The 19811-nt window shown below is 37.5% G+C and overlaps 1 pseudogene; it reads right to left on the bottom strand.

Moving 5' to 3' along the window:
* Nucleotides 1–11576: 11576 nt before the first annotated feature.
* On the bottom strand, nucleotides 11577–18869 carry LOC109447382 (molybdenum cofactor biosynthesis protein 1-like; annotated as a pseudogene).
* Nucleotides 18870–19811: the final 942 nt, after the last annotated feature.

Genomic DNA, 19811 nt, shown 5'->3' with positions numbered 1-19811 from the left:
AAAAATGAATTCATTGAGTCCTAATGAAAGCCTTTAAAAACATTTTCTAAATTGTGTGTTTTGTAGGCAGTATTTGTCAGCACTATCAAAATATGATTTAAAGTGTCCCAAATGCTCTTATAGATCAAATGTTTGTACCTCACAGTTAACTGGGTCATCTTGAATTAATTAGTTGCCATTTCAAAGAACTGAGTGGGTACTTGGTGAAACTAGCAACTGAACTGAAGGAATAATTCAAAGGAAAATGACTGGAAGAGAGGCTCAGTCTCTTGATTCAAAAGAATAAATTTCAATCCCAACTGTTACGCTGCTCATGAAATGTTAACCAACTGCCTCAGATCACTGGAGTTTTAAAGCTTGTATTAGAACAGCTGCAGAAAATATAAGGGAAATAACTATCTTGATGTCTCAAAAGAAGTAAAATGCACCCAAATAACATGTGGATTGCTTAAAGTTAGCACTGAAATAAGTCAGGTATCAAAATGTTATCACATGCATGTGACAGCAATCTTTAAATTGGTCTTGATCTTTGTTACTCATCTAATTACTACAAGGGATAATTTATTACTTTAACAACAAGAATAAGTGAATAGTTGAAAATTTTCAATGTAGATGCTCATAAATTCTTAGTAAGGGCTAAAGCATACAAGTTGTAACATCTATTAAGTAGAGCTCTCGTCAGAGAATTAGGGACATGTGGCAGCGTTATATTGGGTATTTTTAATCACCACATAAATTATTTATTCATTATGTAGTTATTTAGTTATTTAGTTACTTATTCATTAAAAAATATGTGCTGGATGTTTATTACGTGATGGGTGCTGGATTTTGTGCCTGCATTAAAACAGTGCTTCAGATAGGCATGCCGCATAACTTTCATTTCAGTGAGTAGGGACATATGGAGCGAGACTATGAAAAAGGTCACCACGGGAACAAGGTGATTTCAAATGGTATATGTACTATGAGGTTAAAGCAAGGAAATGTGAAAGAGAGTGAAAAGCAGGTGCATGTGCTTTTTGTTGCTATGTCAAGAAAGTTGCATTTGATGATGTGGCATTTGTATTGACAATTAAGTGACAATAAGAAGCACGTGTGGGGATGTGATGCTCTAGGCAGAGCTAAAGGCCAGAGTAAAGGATCTAAGGAAGAAAGGCTCTTTGAATGTAGGAGAAACAAATTTAAAGGTAATGTGCCTATATATGGTGACAAGGGACAGAAACAATGGTTGACAGGAACTAGGTACAGTGCAGATTTGGATTTTAATCTAAGAGCTGTGAGAGGCCATTGGAGGTCATTGGTGTGTTGTATTGTGGTTAGGTTTTTGGTGGTTATTTTACACACTTGGACCTCAGCCATCAAGGGTTGAGTTAATCATATTCTTCAGTAATCAGTGTCTCTCCCTTGATTTATTTCTTAATCCTCATTCCTTGTCAACCTCCATTCTTATTTTTTCTCAACCTAGGTCTTCACTCTAATTTTCTGGTTAAGATTTTTTTATTACAGAATAAGAATTATTCAGATATGTGAAAAAATGAGAATAGCTCAGTGATTGCAGAAATTTACACATCTGTGTAAGAAAAAAAACAAGACAAAGAGTGGGAGAAAATATTTGCAAATCCCATTTCTGACAAAGTATTTGTAACCATTAGGTTGGTGCAAAAGTCATAGTGGTTTTTGCAATTGCTTTTTTAAACCGCAATTACTTTTGCACCAACCTAATAGAATATCTGAAGGTTTTTCAAAGCTAAACAATCTAATTTGTAAAATGGGCAAAGATTTGAATAGACATTTCATAAAAGAAGATTTGAGATGAAAAATAAGCATATGAAAAAATGCTCAATGTCATTAATAATTAGACAAGTACAAATTAAAACCACATTGAGATACTATTACATACCTATAGGAATGTTGAAAATTAAAAGTAAAAATGTGCTAAATACTGGTGAGGAGGTGGAGCTTTTGGAATGCTCTAACATTGCAGATAGAAACGTCAAATGGCATATTCACTTTGAAAATGGTTTGATAATTTTTTAAAGAGAGTTAAATATACACCTACCATATGATCCAGCAATCCCACTCCTAGAAATGATCCTAAGATAAATGGAAACTTATGTTCATATAAAAACCTATATAAATGTTTATAGAAGCTTTATTCATAATCACCGAAAATTGGAAACAAACCCAGATGTCCTTCACCAATGATGACAATGTTGATGCCCTTCAGCCAGAGATCACCAGGAACACACCTGTGATTGAACAAGTTGGGTTTGTTATATTGAAGTACAGAGCAATGCTCACCCCAGGAAACTGTGAGGTGTCTCAGTCCAAGGATGTTAGAAAGAACTTATGTGATCTGGTCTTGGTTGAGTAATTATTGGGAAAGCCTAAAGAGACAGAGGTTCACTCTAGATTAGGTGTAGTAAGGAAGTTGGATGGCTCTATGGTTGGGCATCTCAATAAATCTTATCTACAAAGAGGCCAGACAAAAGTAAGGTTAAGCTGAAATTAGTAAAGAAAGTAGCCATTTGTTAGTGAGAGAGTGGGATGTTTTGTATTTTGTGACTTCCACAGTGACTTTTCCTGAAATGGATGTTCTGTAAGATTATGGATGTCAATAGGAGAGCAACATGGCTTAGCTGCAAACACCAAATCAGTTTGTCATAACATTGAGGCCTAGCTTTGAACAGCAGATCGGTTCCTGGATCTCAGGGGCTGGTCAAGAGAAACAAACTATGGTACATCCATACAGTGTAATGCTACCCAGCAAGAAAATGAATGAGGTATTGATTCACGCATCAACATGGATGAATCTTAAATGCATTTTGTTAAGTGAAAGAAGCCAAACCTAAAGACTATATACCGTGTTTCCCCCAAAATAAGACCTAGCCAGACAGTCCGCACTAATGCGTCTTTTGGAGCAAAAATTAATATAAGACCCGGTATAATATAATATAATATAATATAATATAATATAATATAATACGCAGTCTTACAGTAAAATAAGACTGGGTATAATATAATATAATATAACATAAGACCAGGTCTTATATTTAATTTTTGCTCCAAAAGATGTACTAGAGCTGATGGTTGGCTAGGTTTTATTTTTTGCGAAACATAGTAGGATATATATATAGATACAGATATATCTATATACATAGATATATCTGTATCTATATACATAGATATATCTGTATCTATATACATAGATATATCTATATCTATATCTATATCTATATCTATATCTATATCTATATCTATATCTATATCTATATCTATATCTATACTATCTATATCTATATCCTGATTCCATTTCTGTGGTACCCTGGAAAATGCAAAACTGTAAGGACAAAAACAGACTAGTGGTTGTCAGGAATTGGGTCTAGGGAGAGGAGTTGTTATAATGGTGTAGCACGGCAGAAATTTCGAGGTTATACTGTTCTATGTGGAATTGTGGTGATGAATATATAACTCTTTGCATTTGTTAGAACCTAAAGAACTGTACACCACAAAAGTGATGTTCATTATATGAAAACAAACACAAAACTAATAATTTTTTGGGGGTGATGCAGACTGTGGCAAATAACTCGAACCATATTATCAATGAATAATATAGCCACACTTAAGCAGATGGAGAAGAAAGTAACTAACTTAAGTAACACTGGAAAAGTATTTTGACTTGATACTATAAAGCTAAAGGCAAAATAAAGAAACTCCAAAGAATACACCCTCGTTTGTAATTTTGTTTTTCTCAGTAATCTAGGTTAGAAATTCTGAAATTATTTGTATACTAGGGTTGAACAAATAAATAAATATATTATCGCTAATGAGAGGAGAATTTCTCACTGCTGGAGGAGGAAGTTACAAATAAGGGAAAGGGAGAGGCTAGAATGAACCGTGTCATTCTAGACTGGAGTTACAGGTACCAGTATGGACTCATTTTTAAAAAGTTACATATAATGTATAAATAGACACAAAAAAGCAGATACAGAAATAAATATAGCTATGTGTCTGTGCACAAGTTAGTAGACATACATACATATATATTTCCCAACTCTATCTACTGAGAAGGGTTTAAACCAGTAAGTCCCCAGTAGCAATGAGCACACCTAGAACCCAGATCTTGGTTTCTGATTACTATGTTACAATAAAATGAACCACGTCTCCTTGGATAACTGATTGATGTCGGTACTAGAGCATGGAAAATACAAGATAATCCTGGAGCATCTTGTGGTTACAGTATATAAGGAAGTACTTAAAAAAATAGAGGCATGTTAAAAGGGCTCAAAAACTAATCTTGCAGAGCTCTCAGTCACCAAAACTACAACATGAACAACAAAATAAGTATAGTAATGGATTATCAACCAAAGGAAAAATAAATATGCATGAGTTTATGTAAATGACTGAATAGATGATGGAGAAATGAAAAAAAATTCTTTGAGAAAAATTCAAATTAGTAAATATATAAAGAATGTACAAAAATTAAAAAATCACTGTTGGAACACAACAATAGTTGCCATAGACAAGATCCATGGAGGGATGCTAAGAGAGTAGGTGAAAGTTGAAGCCAAAATAGGATATACACATAGTCTCAGTTTTTCTCTCCTGGAATGTCTAGTAATTATAAAAGGAAAAATAGTAAGTTTCCAGGGGAGAATCCTGCCAGCCACCACCTTAGCCAAATGAACAAGGTTAACATCCCCACTTGTACCTATTGGGATCATTACTGACATGATGCACTGAGAAGGGCATACTTCCTCTGTGCTATCCTTCCGTATAATGCAGAATTTCATGCGAAATGAGAAAACGTCAAACAAATAAACCCAGATTGAGGCACAGTCTACAAAGTAATGGACCAGCGCTATAGAAAGTGTTAAGGACATGGTAGCCTGAGGGACTGTCACACAGTGGAGGAGATTATGGAGACATGACAAGTCAATGCAGTATGGGATCTTAGAATAGAAAAAGGATATTAATGGGCAAAGTGGTGAAATCAAGGTTAATTTCTGTTTTGACAGTTGTACTGTGGTTTTGCAACTCTGTATCTAAACTCTCTCTCTCACCCTGTTTCTCTCTCTCTATCTCTACACACACACACACGCACACACACACACACACCTCCTAGAGCCAAGTTGATAAGAAGTGAGCATAACTGGGTCCAAACTGAAATAGCAGAGGTCTCCAGGAGGTAGTGATAGTAGCTAACGGTAGCTACCTTTTCTGAGCACTTCACTACATATCAGGCACTTTTAACAACTGGACATCATGTAGCCCTCATAATAGCCTTATGAGGTGATACCATTATTTTCCTGCTCTAAAAATAGGAATCTAAGGATGAGCAATTTTAAATTACTTGTCTAAGATCACATGACTGTATTTAGACTTACTGTACATAGTTCTTGGGTCAATATACCTGAATTAACAGTAACTAGGAAGAAATCCACAGACTTCCTTTTTCAGGCTTCATAGAGGCATCTTGGTTTGTGCATTCTTTCAAAGTTATCATTTCCGTAGATTATTTATCCCCTTTGGTTGTTTTGGTTTCTGTCAGCTACTACACTAATGACTTATTTGCACATTTAATACGTAACATTAAAAGATGCTAAAATTCATGAGATCTTTTTATAGTATTTGCTCAGTACAATATAATATTATGAGCTTATAATATTGATTATGATAATCAGATACAGTCCATACAATCCTAAAATCAATATGCCAAGTTCCAGAGGACTTCTAAAATACAGGTCATTATGAAGCAAAACACTATAAACATTGAACTTAATCACTGAAGAACTATGTACGTTCTGCAGCCTTCTTCATATACAAGTAAATATAAAAGATATAAAATTTGTGAACTCGGTGCTTAGTTGTGTTTTTACTAGAAATAATTTTCCAAAACTAAGCTTAAATAGTATATTGTAATGCTTGTCTATTTGAGGTCATTTTCTGGGTCTCCTCAACAGGTTAATGTGTGCTGATATGTCTGTTTTTGCTTTGGGTCCTTATTATCAAATCTCAGTTTTTGTGTGAGCATTTGCTTAGTGTACAGATTTTTAGTATTGATTATTTCACAAGTGATTTCTCTTAAAGCTTTTGATTCCCTCCATTAACTATGTCCCCTGGCAATTTTAACTCAGGATATTAGTTTTTTAATCTTTAAATGTCCCCCCAAAAATGGAACACTCATACTTTGTAAAATGTTTGCTACGATTTCTTGAAATAGCTTCCCCCCACCCCCCACTTGATTTAGTGATTGGACATTAGGAAATTTCTTTAGACTTTCTTGGCTTTGGTGTGAGAAAAACTGCTTGTTTAATGAAAAATGGACTGATTTCTATTTTCCTACATTGGTAATCTGATCTGTCTAAATATTTCAGGACACAACTTTGATATTTAACATGTGATAGTTGGTATATATTCTGGTTACTCTAGCATGTTCTGGAGCAGCAATGGAAAATGAAGTTCATCTGTAGAATGACCATTATCTGTAGGGAGTGATAGCCTAGTCCAGGTTCAAGTGACCAAATAGTGGCAAGATCCAAAATTGTGATCATGGTCAGGAGGCCAAAATGGCTACTTGCATGTATTAGCTATCCATGGAAGGATCCAGAAAACTTATATTTTCTTATTAAATCCCACTTCTATATTATTTAACAGGACTTGAATGCTATGGTCCAAATATATTAATTTTATATTACACAGTTTGAAATTTGAATTGTCTAATAACAATAAAAAATTTCTGCTGTTCCCGGAAAAATAAGTCAAGAAATTCTGAGTCAGTGGTCTGGGTCAGTCTTTGAACCATGTTTGCCGCTGTTAATAAAAAGGGGTTTTGAAGAACCAACTCTGCTGATACCTTGACCTCTGACTTTTAGCTTCCAGAGATGTGAGAAAATAAATGTCTGCTGTATAAGCTACCCAGTCCATGGTACTTTGTTATGGTTACCCAATCAACCTGAGTATATCTGCTGGTAGGACAGATCTAGTAATCATTTCCATATTTATGTCCGCTTTATTAGAAGAAAAATCACATTAAAACTGTAAAATATATTTCATATTTATATTTTACCAAAAAGAGAAAAAAGACACACACATACATTCACACACACACACACACACACACACACACACACACACTCACACACCCACAGAAGCTTTGGAGATTTTTGAATTTTAATCAGTCCATAATGTGTTGGTGTGCCTAGGCAAAGTTTAAAAAAATACTGCTACTTCAATTTCTTACTAATTTTAATGTCTTTTAATTAAGTACCTTTGACTATCAAACAACATTTTAAATTTGTTTCTAAAGGAAGAGCAGTACTGTAAATAGCTTTGGGTATTTTCCTGCTGCAACGCTTGTATGGTTAGTGCGTTTGGTCCCTAGTTTCAGACAAAATTTAGCATGACTATTATTCTGGGGATATATATAGCTTGTAAATTTCTGAAGCCCATGACTTTATTAGATTTTAAAAAAGAAAGTAGTTTTCATTACCAAAGAGAATGTAGTTTCTGTATTTTATGCTTACAAGCTAGTCTGTATCACACATGGTGGACTCAAATGTAATCTAGGGAGGAGTATTCTTAATCTTTCTCTACCAAACTCATTGAGTTGGAAAATTTTGAAAATAAAATCTGAATGGCAATATTCTATCTCTCATTACTGAGTTAGAATAAATCTGACTCAATAGGTTACTCTAGCATTGATCTTTAACTTTAGTGGGTTGCTGGGGGTCTTTAATTTAATCGCGTTTATTCTGTCACAATTTGCAATCCTTGTTTCATTGTTTTTATGTGACTTTCACAATGACCTCATGATAGACTCCCTTTAGTCTATAAACAAAATGAAGTTATTTATCAAACCTTCAAAAGATGATAATATTTCTGAGGGCAAGAATGTAGAGAAATGAGCACTCTGGCTCTAATAGGAAAATTATAACATATTATAGAGCAATTTGATAACATCTATTCAATTTAGAAACGTTAATCTTTTTGACCTAACATTTCTAATTCTAGTAAAAACTTTCATGGAAAATAAATTTGTAATGAGAAATATATAAAATAAACATGCTATTTGCAATATTATTGTGATAGTGAAAGACTGGAAATAATGTAAATGTCCATTGATGGAGGAGTGGTTCAATATATTATGTATAGCCATTAAATAAGTGATTAAATATATAAATGGAATGTAATGGAGATAAAATCAATTTTGGTGAACCATCCTGGAGAGTTTTCACTGATTATATATATATATATATATATATATATATATATATATATATATGCACACACATATATATATGCATATATATATATATATATATATATATATACATATATATATCTCCATTAAATATAGAATATTTTTGGCAAATGTTTTGCCATCAACAGTAGCGATGGTACTATTTATTTATATCCTTCTGCAACTTGCTTTTGTTAATTAATTAATTTAATGTCTTAGGGCTACTTCTACTTCAGTCTATATGTACATTCTTCATTTCTTTTAACTTCTACTCACTTGCCCCAAATTTCTTCCTTATGGAATAATTTGGAATTTGTAATAGTTCCACTTATTTAATTTGGAATAATTATTCAAATATTTCAACTTGATGTATTTATAAAACAAATACATTTGCACATGTCTTATTTAGATACTTTCTTACTAGGTGCTACAGACTGAATATTTGTGTCTTCCCCAAATTCACATGTTGAAAATGAACCCCCAATGTCATGTTATTAGGAGACGGGGCCTCTGGGAAGTGATTAGGTCATGAGGGACTAATCCTCATTAATGAAATTAGTACTCATATGAAAGAAAGCCCAGAGAGCTCCTGTGCTCCGTCCTGCATGTTGAGGCATAACAAAAATTTAGCAGTCTCTGAACCAGAAAGCAAGCTCCCATCAAGTACTGGATCTGCCAGTACCTGGATCTTGGATTTCCCAGCCTCTAGAACTGTGAGAAATAAATTAATGTTGATGAAAAAACACGCAGTCTATGGTATTCTCTTACAGCAGCCAGCATGGACTATGAAGCTAGTTTAAGAATTGGTTGTATGGTTTGGGGTGGTTTTGAGCCTGCTAAAAATGGAAATTTTGCAAAATAAAGCTCAATAGTCCTATGTTTGTGTTACCTTACGGGTGGATTGCAGAAATTTTGCTTCCTATATTATGTATTTCTATATTATGTATATCTATATTATGTAGTATTTCAATTATGTATAAGAATCATTGCTTCTGCAATCATTAAACATATAAGAAAGAGAAATTCTACCTTAAGATAACATTGGTTTTGAAGGTGAGACCCACGTTTTGAAAATGGATCCTCCTGACTTTAGAGGTCATTTCCTCCTGTTCTTCCTAATATTTCCAACTTGTCTAAGAATGGACTTAAACATTCAGAACCCAAACTTCTTTATGAAATAAGAAACTACTACTCTCCCCTATTATTTATCTTCTTTTTGTAATGTTTAGCAATGAAATAAGTGGACTTCTAGCTAGATGCATGATTGTCCATTATTGACTATATTTATCAACCTCCTGTAGCTAGCTCTGACTAATTATCACATAATATTCAATGTAAAGTAAGTTCAATGTAAAGTAAAACAAAGGAAATAAAGTTGATATGTCTCAGGTCATCTTCTGGGACAAAGATTCTTGTCTTGGACTTCCTTCCTCACAACTGGGAATAGTAACAATGGGAACAGTCATCTTAGATCAAGGAAAAGAAGCTACTTGCTGGGAGTGGCAGATTTGATTGTGAGCTTGGGTCCCTGGGTGATGATACTACGGAGTGGAACTGCCTATCTATCATAGACTTCTCACCTACCATTGAATTATTATAAATCGTTTTTTGTTAAACCACTGTATTTTGTCTCATTCTTTTTCAGAGCATCTCAGTGTACACACTATTAATACACTAATGAAGTAGAATCTGCAATGGAGAGCAGAGGAAGGTGTATTTTTTTTTTTTTTTTTGGTAAAAGTATTAGTTGATTATTTTTCCTTTTTACCTGCACCTTTTAAATAATGCTATATTAAAGAATATTAGATCCATACATCAATGCCCCTCCAGCCTGCCTTGAAGCTTGTGCCTTCCTCCTGTGAGGGGGCTTGAGGTGTGCTGGGGAGCAGGCAGAGCTGGGAGTATGTTGGAGTCAGCTTGTACCAGCTCTGAGAACACAATTGTGACATTTTCAGGAATTTTGCAAGACAGTTCACATGGTACCATAGCTTGAAATTGGCCTTGGAATTTGGCTTTTTCTTTTCCCAAGAGCCGTTGTTAAACGTTGACCAGCACACCTGCATGTAGGGCAGAAGGGAAGCAGGCAGACGGGTCACTAAGCATGGACCCAAAGCCTATCCACATAGAAAACCAAGCAAACAAGTCCAGGGCTTGGAGACCTGAAACCTGGGAACCCCTAATTGCACCCCTGATCTCTAATAGCAAGTGATGAGCTTTGCATACTCCCACCTGACAGTTTTACTGCATGCATTTCTGTGGACAATGCATTTCTGTGCCTCCCACTCCACTCCTACCTTCTCCCTCAGGGAAGAAGGGGATATATGGAAGATATGCCCCTTCAGTCTTTCCAGTGGCTCTCCTGCTCGTCTTCCCCAGGGGAGTGGGCTCTGGGATAGGGGTAAGCGGTGGGCATGAATTCCTTGCAGCTCTGTGCCCTGTGCGGATACAATCCTTGTTCTGTGTCTCCAAAGTTATCACTGCAGCTCTATTTTGTGCTCTGTGAGGGTGAAGACAATCTTCAGCTCTCTTCTTTCCCTGATGTGTTCCAGAATAAAGGGGTAGTGGGTGGAACAACAGTGCACAGGGCCAGGTGTGTCCATGAGTGGTTGGTCAGGAGCCCTCAGGGCTACAGGCCACTTGTGTGTCCTGTTAGAGGAGGGGGACTGAGGAAAGGGAGCGGGCAGGATGTTGCAATGCTTAAACAGAAAGTCTGAAGGGAAACAGACTCTTTCTGAGGATGGATGGTGGAGAGACAGGGGTGGGGCAGGACTATGGTTCCATAGACTTGGTCAGGCAAAGCTGCTGAAGAGTGCTTTTCCCCCTCAAAGTGGGTTCTTGTGCTTTGTGAGCCCTTATTCTCTCCCTAGGGAAGCAGCAGAAGAGAAAACCTGAAATGAGAAGTGGAGGTTTTGGGCTGGATTGTGTGAAACTGGTTGTCTGAAATAGTTCACATACAACACAGTGAGATTTTTCAGTTATCTAGCGTGGCTCATTGCAATTGCCTCCCATCACCTTAGTGTCCAGGAAGGCTGAGGGCCTGATGGTTTCCTCTCTGAATAAAGGAAGCCTCACAGGTCATTCGTGGGTCCTCTAGCAGTCAGGGAGGGGGCTGACCTCAGGGTCCGACTGGTAAAGGTTAAAAAGTGATAGGGTTAAAGGCACTTGACATCTTTCCCTTGGCCCCAGTTGCATCCCATCTTCTGACCTGGCTGGGCCATGGATGAGAGAGGGCAGGAACTCTAGTCTGATGGAGCCCCGCATTCCCCACTGACCCCCAGTCTTGCTGATGAGCTTGATTTCCCCCAACACGATGTCCCTACTGACAGCCGTGCACACGTCATACAGGGTGTGGGTAGCCACAGCAGTTGAGGTCAGGGCCTCCACCTCCACCCCAGTGGGGCCTTGAGCCCTGAAAGACACCTGGATCATCACAGCATGGCATGTGCTGTCCAGCTCCAGCCGCAACTAGACATGGCTCAGGGCCACATGGTGACAGAGGAATCAGCGGGCTAGTTCTCTTGGCTGCCTAGATTCCAGCCAGCTGAGCCACCACCAGGATATCTCCCTTCCTTAGCTGGTTCTCTTGGACGAGTTTGAAGGCCATGGGCCCTAGGAGGATCACAGTAGAGGCCATGGCCACCCACTCTGTGTTCGGCTTACCACTGAACATCTACCATAGCTGCCTGTCCTTCTGCGTCCATGTGGGTTAATTGGTCTAAGGTTGGCAGGGGTACTGAGTGGGTGGCACGAGCCTGAGACTTGGGGCTAAAGCACTTTGGGTTGGAATCTGAGTCTGGGTGGGAACTGTAGTGTCTCTGAAGGAAACCAGACCCCAGCCACCATTGGGCAAGGGGTGGGGTCTGGGGGACCCATCATCCTTTCTACCAAGTTGCCACCTTGTTTGACAAACTCACTCTGTGTCTCAGACCCTGAACATGGAGGGAGTTCCTGCAGGAAATGCTTGGAATGGCTGGTGGGGAATCTTGGAGCATCAAAAATAACTTTCTGGGTCACCCACCGATAAGGATCATGGGCTGGCTCTTCATCTGGGAAATATCGAATATGCCTGCATGCTGCACGGCAGCCCGATGATTCTCAGCAGCTCCTCCTTGGATGCTCCTACCCATGGGTGATCCCGTAGAGATACCACTGAGATCCCAAAGAGGCAGACCTTGAGGTTCCCATCAGCTGTGATTTGTAGCAAGTTGCTGGTCCCACAAAAACGGTCAGACATGTATGTGATACAGCTGATGTGGCCTCAGAAGCCAGGGATTTTAAAGGCCTTGCATGTGCTGGATTCCTCTTTGGGCAGCTTCTCCAGCTTAGGCCACTACTGCCAGAGGGTGTCCAGGATCTTCTTGTAACTAATCCTCTTCTTGCAGTTCACTTGTTGCTATTGAAAGGCAGGTACACCATGAGGTGCACATCCAGGGGGAGGCTCTCGGTCAAGGCCACAAAGTCCAGGAGCTTGTCCTTGTTTAGGGCTCACGTCACCACACAGTTCACCTTCACAGGGCTGGAGCCCAGTTTGATGGCCTGTGGATGCCCCCCATGGCCTTGTGGAAGTCTTTCCTCCAGATGATGAACTGAAACTTGGCTGGCACCGGCGTGTCAAGGCTGATGTTGATGGCGCTGTGACCAGCTTTCTGAAGCTGTGGCAGCAACCAGGCTAGGTTGATGCCATTGGTGGTGATGCTGATGGTCTTCAGCACCTCCATTTGGTGGAGCTGGGCCACAATGTCCATCATGTCTGGCTGGATGAGCCGTTTTCATCTGCAAACCAGATCTTACCTACGCCTTCTTTCACAAAGGGCCGTGCAACGGTCAAGATCTCCTTAGCTCAGCAGGACAGCCTTGGGGGTCAGTGGACATCCTCCTTGGGCATTCAGTACTGACCCAGGGCTCCACTGGAGGGACAGTGACTAGAGAGGTATTGGAGACATATAGGGAGACAGTGAGCTGTGTGGCCTCAGGGTGAGGACTGGAGGGACAGCCATCATTTTCCCTGTATAGATCCCCTCTCTTAGTTGATTTTTACCCTTAGTCAAAAGTTATGCTGTAGTTTTTAAGTGCATTCACCCAGCACTGAGTAAATAGATGACTATAGTCACAATGAAGTGTAGCTTATTTCTTAATCATTATCATACTGCCAATTCTAAAGTAAGATAAATTTTAATAGTACAAATTAAAAAATTAAATACACATGCACACATACCGTGTTTTCCTGAAAATAAGACCTAGGCAGACCATCAGCTCTAATGCGTCTTTTGGAGCAAAAATTAATATAAGACCTGGTCTTATTTTACTTATTTTAAAATAAGACCAGGTCTTATCTATTATAATATATTATAAGACCAGGTCTTATATTAATATTTGCTCCAACAGACACATTAGAGCTGATGGTTCAGGTAGGTGTTATTTTCGGGGAAACACGGTATATTCTGAAAAAATACTTTATGATTCAAATCTAACTTCTCTCCAGACTGTTATGACAGCTGTTAAGAAAACATCTGATCATAATATATTTTGCTTTTTTTTTTTTTTTTAAATTAGAGTTGAAGTATTAAAACCATAATAAAGTAACAGAAATTGCAAAAAAAGGGTGGTGCATCCTTTATTCAGACTCCAGTATTTTAGGGACACTGACCTCCTGGAATGGAGTGCTAATTATAACAAAATGTTAAGCATTTGTTTCAACATCAATGCCAAGAACTGATGAACATATTCCTGCTACCCTCAAGCAACCGACACTGTAGCTTGCACTGCTAACACATTTCCTGCAGCCCAGGCTCTATATCAGGAAACATACATAAGGTAGGAATGAGTCCCCAGTAGATTTATGCACTCGGCTGCCAAGAAGTCTGAAAAATATCCACTGCAACATCATTTTGACAAACTTGATTATATAGTTCTTTAAACTATAGCAGATTAGAAGAGGAGGGATGATACCCTGATATTTATTAAGGAATTCTTTATGACAGGGACTTTGTTATACATTTTACATGTTATTGCTTAATACTCACATGTAATCACCCTCATGGGGAAGGTTGCACCTCTGTTTTTATATAGGAAAATGTTGGTGAATAACGTGGCTCCCAATCTGTTAGGCAAGGCATTCCAACCCAGGTCTGTCTGATTCCATATCCCGTTTGCTGCCATGTTTAAAATCATGCAATTATACACATAATACCAAGAAATCAACTTTCAATATTTTACAACAAAGAGGAACATATTTTGCAATATTTAATTTGAGGTTTCTGAGAAACTTTAATGCCATTTCAGAGGTTGTTTTCTAGGGATTTTCTCCCCACAGATACCTGCTGATTCCATTATACTAAAGAGTAATGTTTGGAAATACGGTCACTACTTTTCAATTCTTGACACAAGGAAAATCTCTAGAAACTGAAATTAAGCCACTCTTTACAATGGGGTGTTTAGATAAAACTGCAATTAAATAATGAGTTTGCATGAAAATCATTCTAGAATAATCACTAACTCTTCCAAACGCAGTGAGAACCAACGTGTCCGAATATAAATGGATTCCCAAGGATAGCTAATAATCCATTTCTAAGGCCTAATGGAACTTTTGTCCAGATTTCCTTCAATTTTTCACCTCTGAACATGTTTTCAGTATTTTGTACTGTGAGTTATGTGGCTTATAATTTACTGGCTTATGAAAACTATGCAAAATCTACCAGTAGTAGTTCGTATGACAGTTTGGTCCCTATAACAACACGGTTTGGTTGATCTGTCAAATGACCCAAAGCCACATTGATTTGGTGATAGTAATTTCTATAGTTGGAATTCTTCGTTATGTATGTGTGTGTATGTTTGCATGCATTCACACATATGTGTATATATATATATTTAAATGTTTATTACAAATATATAGTAAATGTTTATATATTATAAATATGTATATATATATATATATCCTCTAGTCCTTATTTTCTTCCAAATTTACAGAGTTTTGTAGTGAAGTGGGAAAGGGAAAATGAATGGAATGAATTGAGCCATGTTCATTGCCCTCAATAACTGTTATTGTTATTAAAGCAGTAATTATTCTTCTTTACTCCAAATATACCATCTGTTTAAATCACCTTCCAAATTCCTAATTTCACTGATGATTATCCATCCAAACAAAACAACATAACTTATCCACATTTCAAGAGACTGAAGGAATAAAAGAGCTGTGTGAATGTGCTGATTTGTACTTTCCACTATCATTTGAGAAGCCTTCTTGGCAGGTGTAGGCAATGGCAGCTCACACTTATTTATTTAATTATTTATGTTAGTTTCAGGTGTACAAAGCAAAGTACTAGTTAGACATTTACACCTTGAGTCAAAAGTTATGCTGTAGTTTTTAAGTGCATTCACCCAGCGCTGAGTAAATAGATAGCTATAGTCACAATTAAGTGTAGGTTATTTCTTAATCATCATACTGCCAATTCTAAGGTAAGATAATCACAAAGTGATAACACCTCTCCCACAAGCTACTACCCCTCTGACGTCTTATATAGCTGCTACTTCAGCTTCAGGTGTACGGCACAGTGGTCAGGCATCTACACAGTCTATGAAGTGATCCCCCTGATAAGTCCAGTGCCCATCTGGCATCCTACATAATCTTACAACATTGTTGGTTATATTCCCCACACTGTGTTTCATACATGCATGACTATTGTGTCTACAAATGTGTGCTTTCTAATTCCTTCACCTTCTCCCCCTTCCTCTCCCCTTCCCATCTAGCAACCAACAGTTTTTTTTTTCTATATCTCTGAGTCTATTTCTGTTTTGTTTGCATATTTATTCTGTTGTTTAGATTCCACATATAAATGAGAGCCTATGGTATTTGTCTTTTTTATACTGTATCTAAGAACTGTTAAACCCTGTGAATAATATTCAAATTTAATCTTCCTTACAAAGCACAGAATAGGTACTATTATTCTCATCCCATTTTATTGATAAGAAAACAGACTTTTTGAGATATTTTAGGTATCTTGTGTAAGGTCACATCTAGAACTGTGTGGACTTGAAAACAGGCAGTGTGGTAAATTGAACCTTCCCAAAATGGCCAAAGTGATATTTCTGGTAACGTACCATGTTCTAAAACCTTGCTATTCCTCATCCAGAGACAGAGTCCATACCTATGTATACCCCTAGTGGGAACTTTGGCAGGTTTGTGATTGCTCTGTCCCATAAAGTGTGATTGACAGAAGTAATATTTTGTAACACTTGAGGCTACAGTTTTTGTCTCTTTTTGTGTGAGGACAGTTACCCTAGGAGCCAAGCCTCAATGGAGGAACTTCAGGCCACATGGTGAAACCATTCTTGTTGAGAGCCACAGCTAAGGATGCAGTTGACAGTCAGCATCAACCTCCAGAGTGAGCAGGTTTAAGCTGAATGGGCAAGTTTTCAAATGATTCCGGTCTCTTGCCAGCAAATAATCTCCTGTCTTCCAGTCTTTCCATGTACATCATGGAGCAAAGATAAGCATCTCCAATATGTCATGTCTGGTTTCCTGACTAAAGAACCCAGGAGTATATTCAATGGTTGCTTAAATTTTGGAGTAATTTGGTAAGAAGTCCTGGTAAATGGAATGGGTAATCTAATTTCAAGCTGGTATTTTCAAATATGGGAAAATACTATCCCCATCCAGGAAAACTGGGCATAATCTATTTTATAGCTCCAATTTATAAAGATTCAGAGTATTTCCTCAAGCATATAAATTATATACAAAATTTTTGGCCACAGAAATAGCAATGTTTGGGAGTTCTGCCTCCTCCTATAGTCACTATATGACTTCTTATTCCGTCAGGATCAGAAGGGGAGGAGAGAGGAAAGGAAACCAAGACCAAGGGAAAAAATAATTTAACAGAGCTGAATTTTTTTTTCATTATTTTTTGTCTGTCACACCATCTGACTTGAGCAGATTTTGAAACACTGACTCTCATTACAAGGTTTAATGGATTCTTTCGGGACCCTCAATCTTCCCCCAAAATGGAATCTTCTGCATTATACAATTATCTGACCCTGGTGGTACAGTCTCCAGCTGATTTCTTATAACCCCTTGAACTTTTCTCTCTGCCTGTTGACACAGCATGTACTCTTTCTGCTGGGGTCACCTCACCCAACCAGACTTCTTGGACAGGATTCTTACAAGTTAAAGTTGGTTGAAGAGGGAATACCACTTGAGTTGTCTATGCTGATCTGTTTAAAATGTTATGCACTTTTGTCTCATGTCCCTCAAAGTTTAGGATGCTCCAGTTTTTTGTTTGTTTATTTGTTTGTTTTTATTGACAAAATTAGTAGCATTGAGCAGCCCTAGTCTCTGTGTGACCTTTAGCATATCAACAATCATCCAGCCAGAGGTTGAGGTACCGGTCTTCTGCTTATAGACAATTCCTTCTCTTCAAGTGGGTTAACTGAAGCCCCAGTTTCTCAAAAGAAGGTAGGAGGAGAGTCCCCTCCTCTCATGAAAAACAGACATATTCAGTCACAAGAAGGAAAGGGACACATGCAGCACACCTTAGATGGCAGATGTCTGTATTTAAAGAAACTTCCTAATGAAGCTCAAGCTTTTTCTCTTCCAGGCTGAAGAGGGATAATGGGCTATGTGTTGGGTTTTCCTACATCTCAGCAAGTCCTTTATTTGGAGCAAAAGAATGCTTTGAAATCAATTAGTTGGCCTTAAGATTCTGATATTTTCGTGGAGGGTCTTATATAATCATGTGAGACATTTAAAAGGCAGAAGTCAGAGAGTGGTGATAGAAGAAGGGATCGGAGAGATTCAAAGAGTGAGGATTCCATGCGCCATTGTAGGTTTGAAGATGGATCATGTAAAAAGGAATGTGAGTAGCTTGAAAGAGTTGAGAGTGTCCTAGCTGACAGCCCGGGAGGAATGGGACCTCAGTCCTACAACTATAGGAAACAATACACCATCTATCTGTAATGCTCTTCTTTTCCATGAATCATCTCAGAAAAAGTTGTAAATGTTACATCCCCTAGATATGCCATTGGGTGGTTCTGAATAAGATTGCTGTCTTGCATAAGAACATAGATATCAACTTAAGCAAATTTATCTTTGATATAATACTTTTATCAAATCTGTTATCCGTATTTCAGTTTTTCACCTAATAATGTCTTTGGTCGCATATGTTTTTTCTTCCAGTGAAAATCCAGTCTCAGATCAGGTATTGCATTTATTATCACATCTCTTTTAATCTAGAGTATGTTCTAACGTTTTTCTTGTGTTTTATTAAATTATTGTTTTTGAATAATACCTTCACCTTTTAAAATAAAGTTCATCTCAATTTTTGGTTTGACTGATGTTTTTTTATGAGTAGATTAAAGTTTTTCATTCCTGGCTAGAACAGAATGCTACATAAAATGATACTGTGTACGCTTTAGGGTGTCACATCTGAAGTTACACAATGTCAATCTGCCCCTCAGTGGTATGAATTTTGATCACCTGATCAAAGTGTTTTTCTTGACACAGTATAGTTGCTAATTTTTCCCTTGCAACTAATAAGAAATTCATCAGGAGACAATTTATAATAATGCAAAGCACTCTCTTCATATTTACCAGTCTGTACTCATACTGGGAGGTGTAGCCCTGTCTCCCTTGTGCCATATTTATTTTGTATCTATTATTATTGGTGCAGACTCATGTTTTTCTACCTTTTAGTCTATATTTTATAATTTACTATGCTCCTTATTGTTTTTGGAGGGGACTCAAATTGTCTCAGATTTAGCCAGTGGTAGCTGTTTCAAGCTGGCTGCTATGTCTATGGGACATTCCTCATCACTTTTTTGAGACGTTCTTTACTTTCTGACATCATAAGATGACCAGACTCATTTTGTATATACCATGACTCAGCCCGGAATCAGCCTTTTCTCCAAGAATACTTTGGACCTAAGATATTTTTCACATGAGGAATTATACCAATGAAATTATGCTTTAAGAATATTAGTCTTGAAATAGAGGATGGAATGGGAAGACAGGTTATGAGACTAAAAACGTTTATTATTGTTTTTGTTTTTTTTCTTTCCTCTGAGTGTTGATAAAATGCTGTGGTGAATTTTATTTCAGAAGATATGAACAAACTACTTCTCCTCTCTTTCTCTCTTCCATTTCATCAAAGGAAGACAACTTCATAGCCTTAAACTGGTAATTTCTTACAAAATAATTTGACACCTGAACATATCTTTGACATTTCTGTTTGGCTATACACAGTCAAAATAAAGATTTAAAAACACATCTTTCTAAATAATTATTGATTTAGCAGTTTGAAGTGATGAGATTTTAGAGGGCAGTAAATTCTCACTAAATCAGAGATGAAAAGGCAATAAAGTATTGTGTGCTAAAAAACAGCAAAGTGCACTGACAAATGGATTCAGGTTTACAACCCTGTGTGCTAGAAACTGAACCGTAGTTTCATATGGAAGTGTCACTGTTCAGTGGGCAATATTGGAAAATTTCACTCTATGACTTTTAAGGAAAGCCAACAGGATTTGAGTTATTGCTTATACTTAGAAATTGTATCTTGAGGCTGGATTAGAGAGACAGACTAGT

This window comes from Rhinolophus sinicus, chromosome 15 (genome assembly GCF_057876585.1).
Source record: "Rhinolophus sinicus isolate RSI-liver-muscle chromosome 15, RSI-T2T, whole genome shotgun sequence".
NCBI lineage: Eukaryota > Metazoa > Chordata > Mammalia > Chiroptera > Rhinolophidae > Rhinolophus > Rhinolophus sinicus.
Note: the sequence above shows the minus strand (reverse complement) of the source record. Positions and strands in the feature narration are given on the sequence as shown.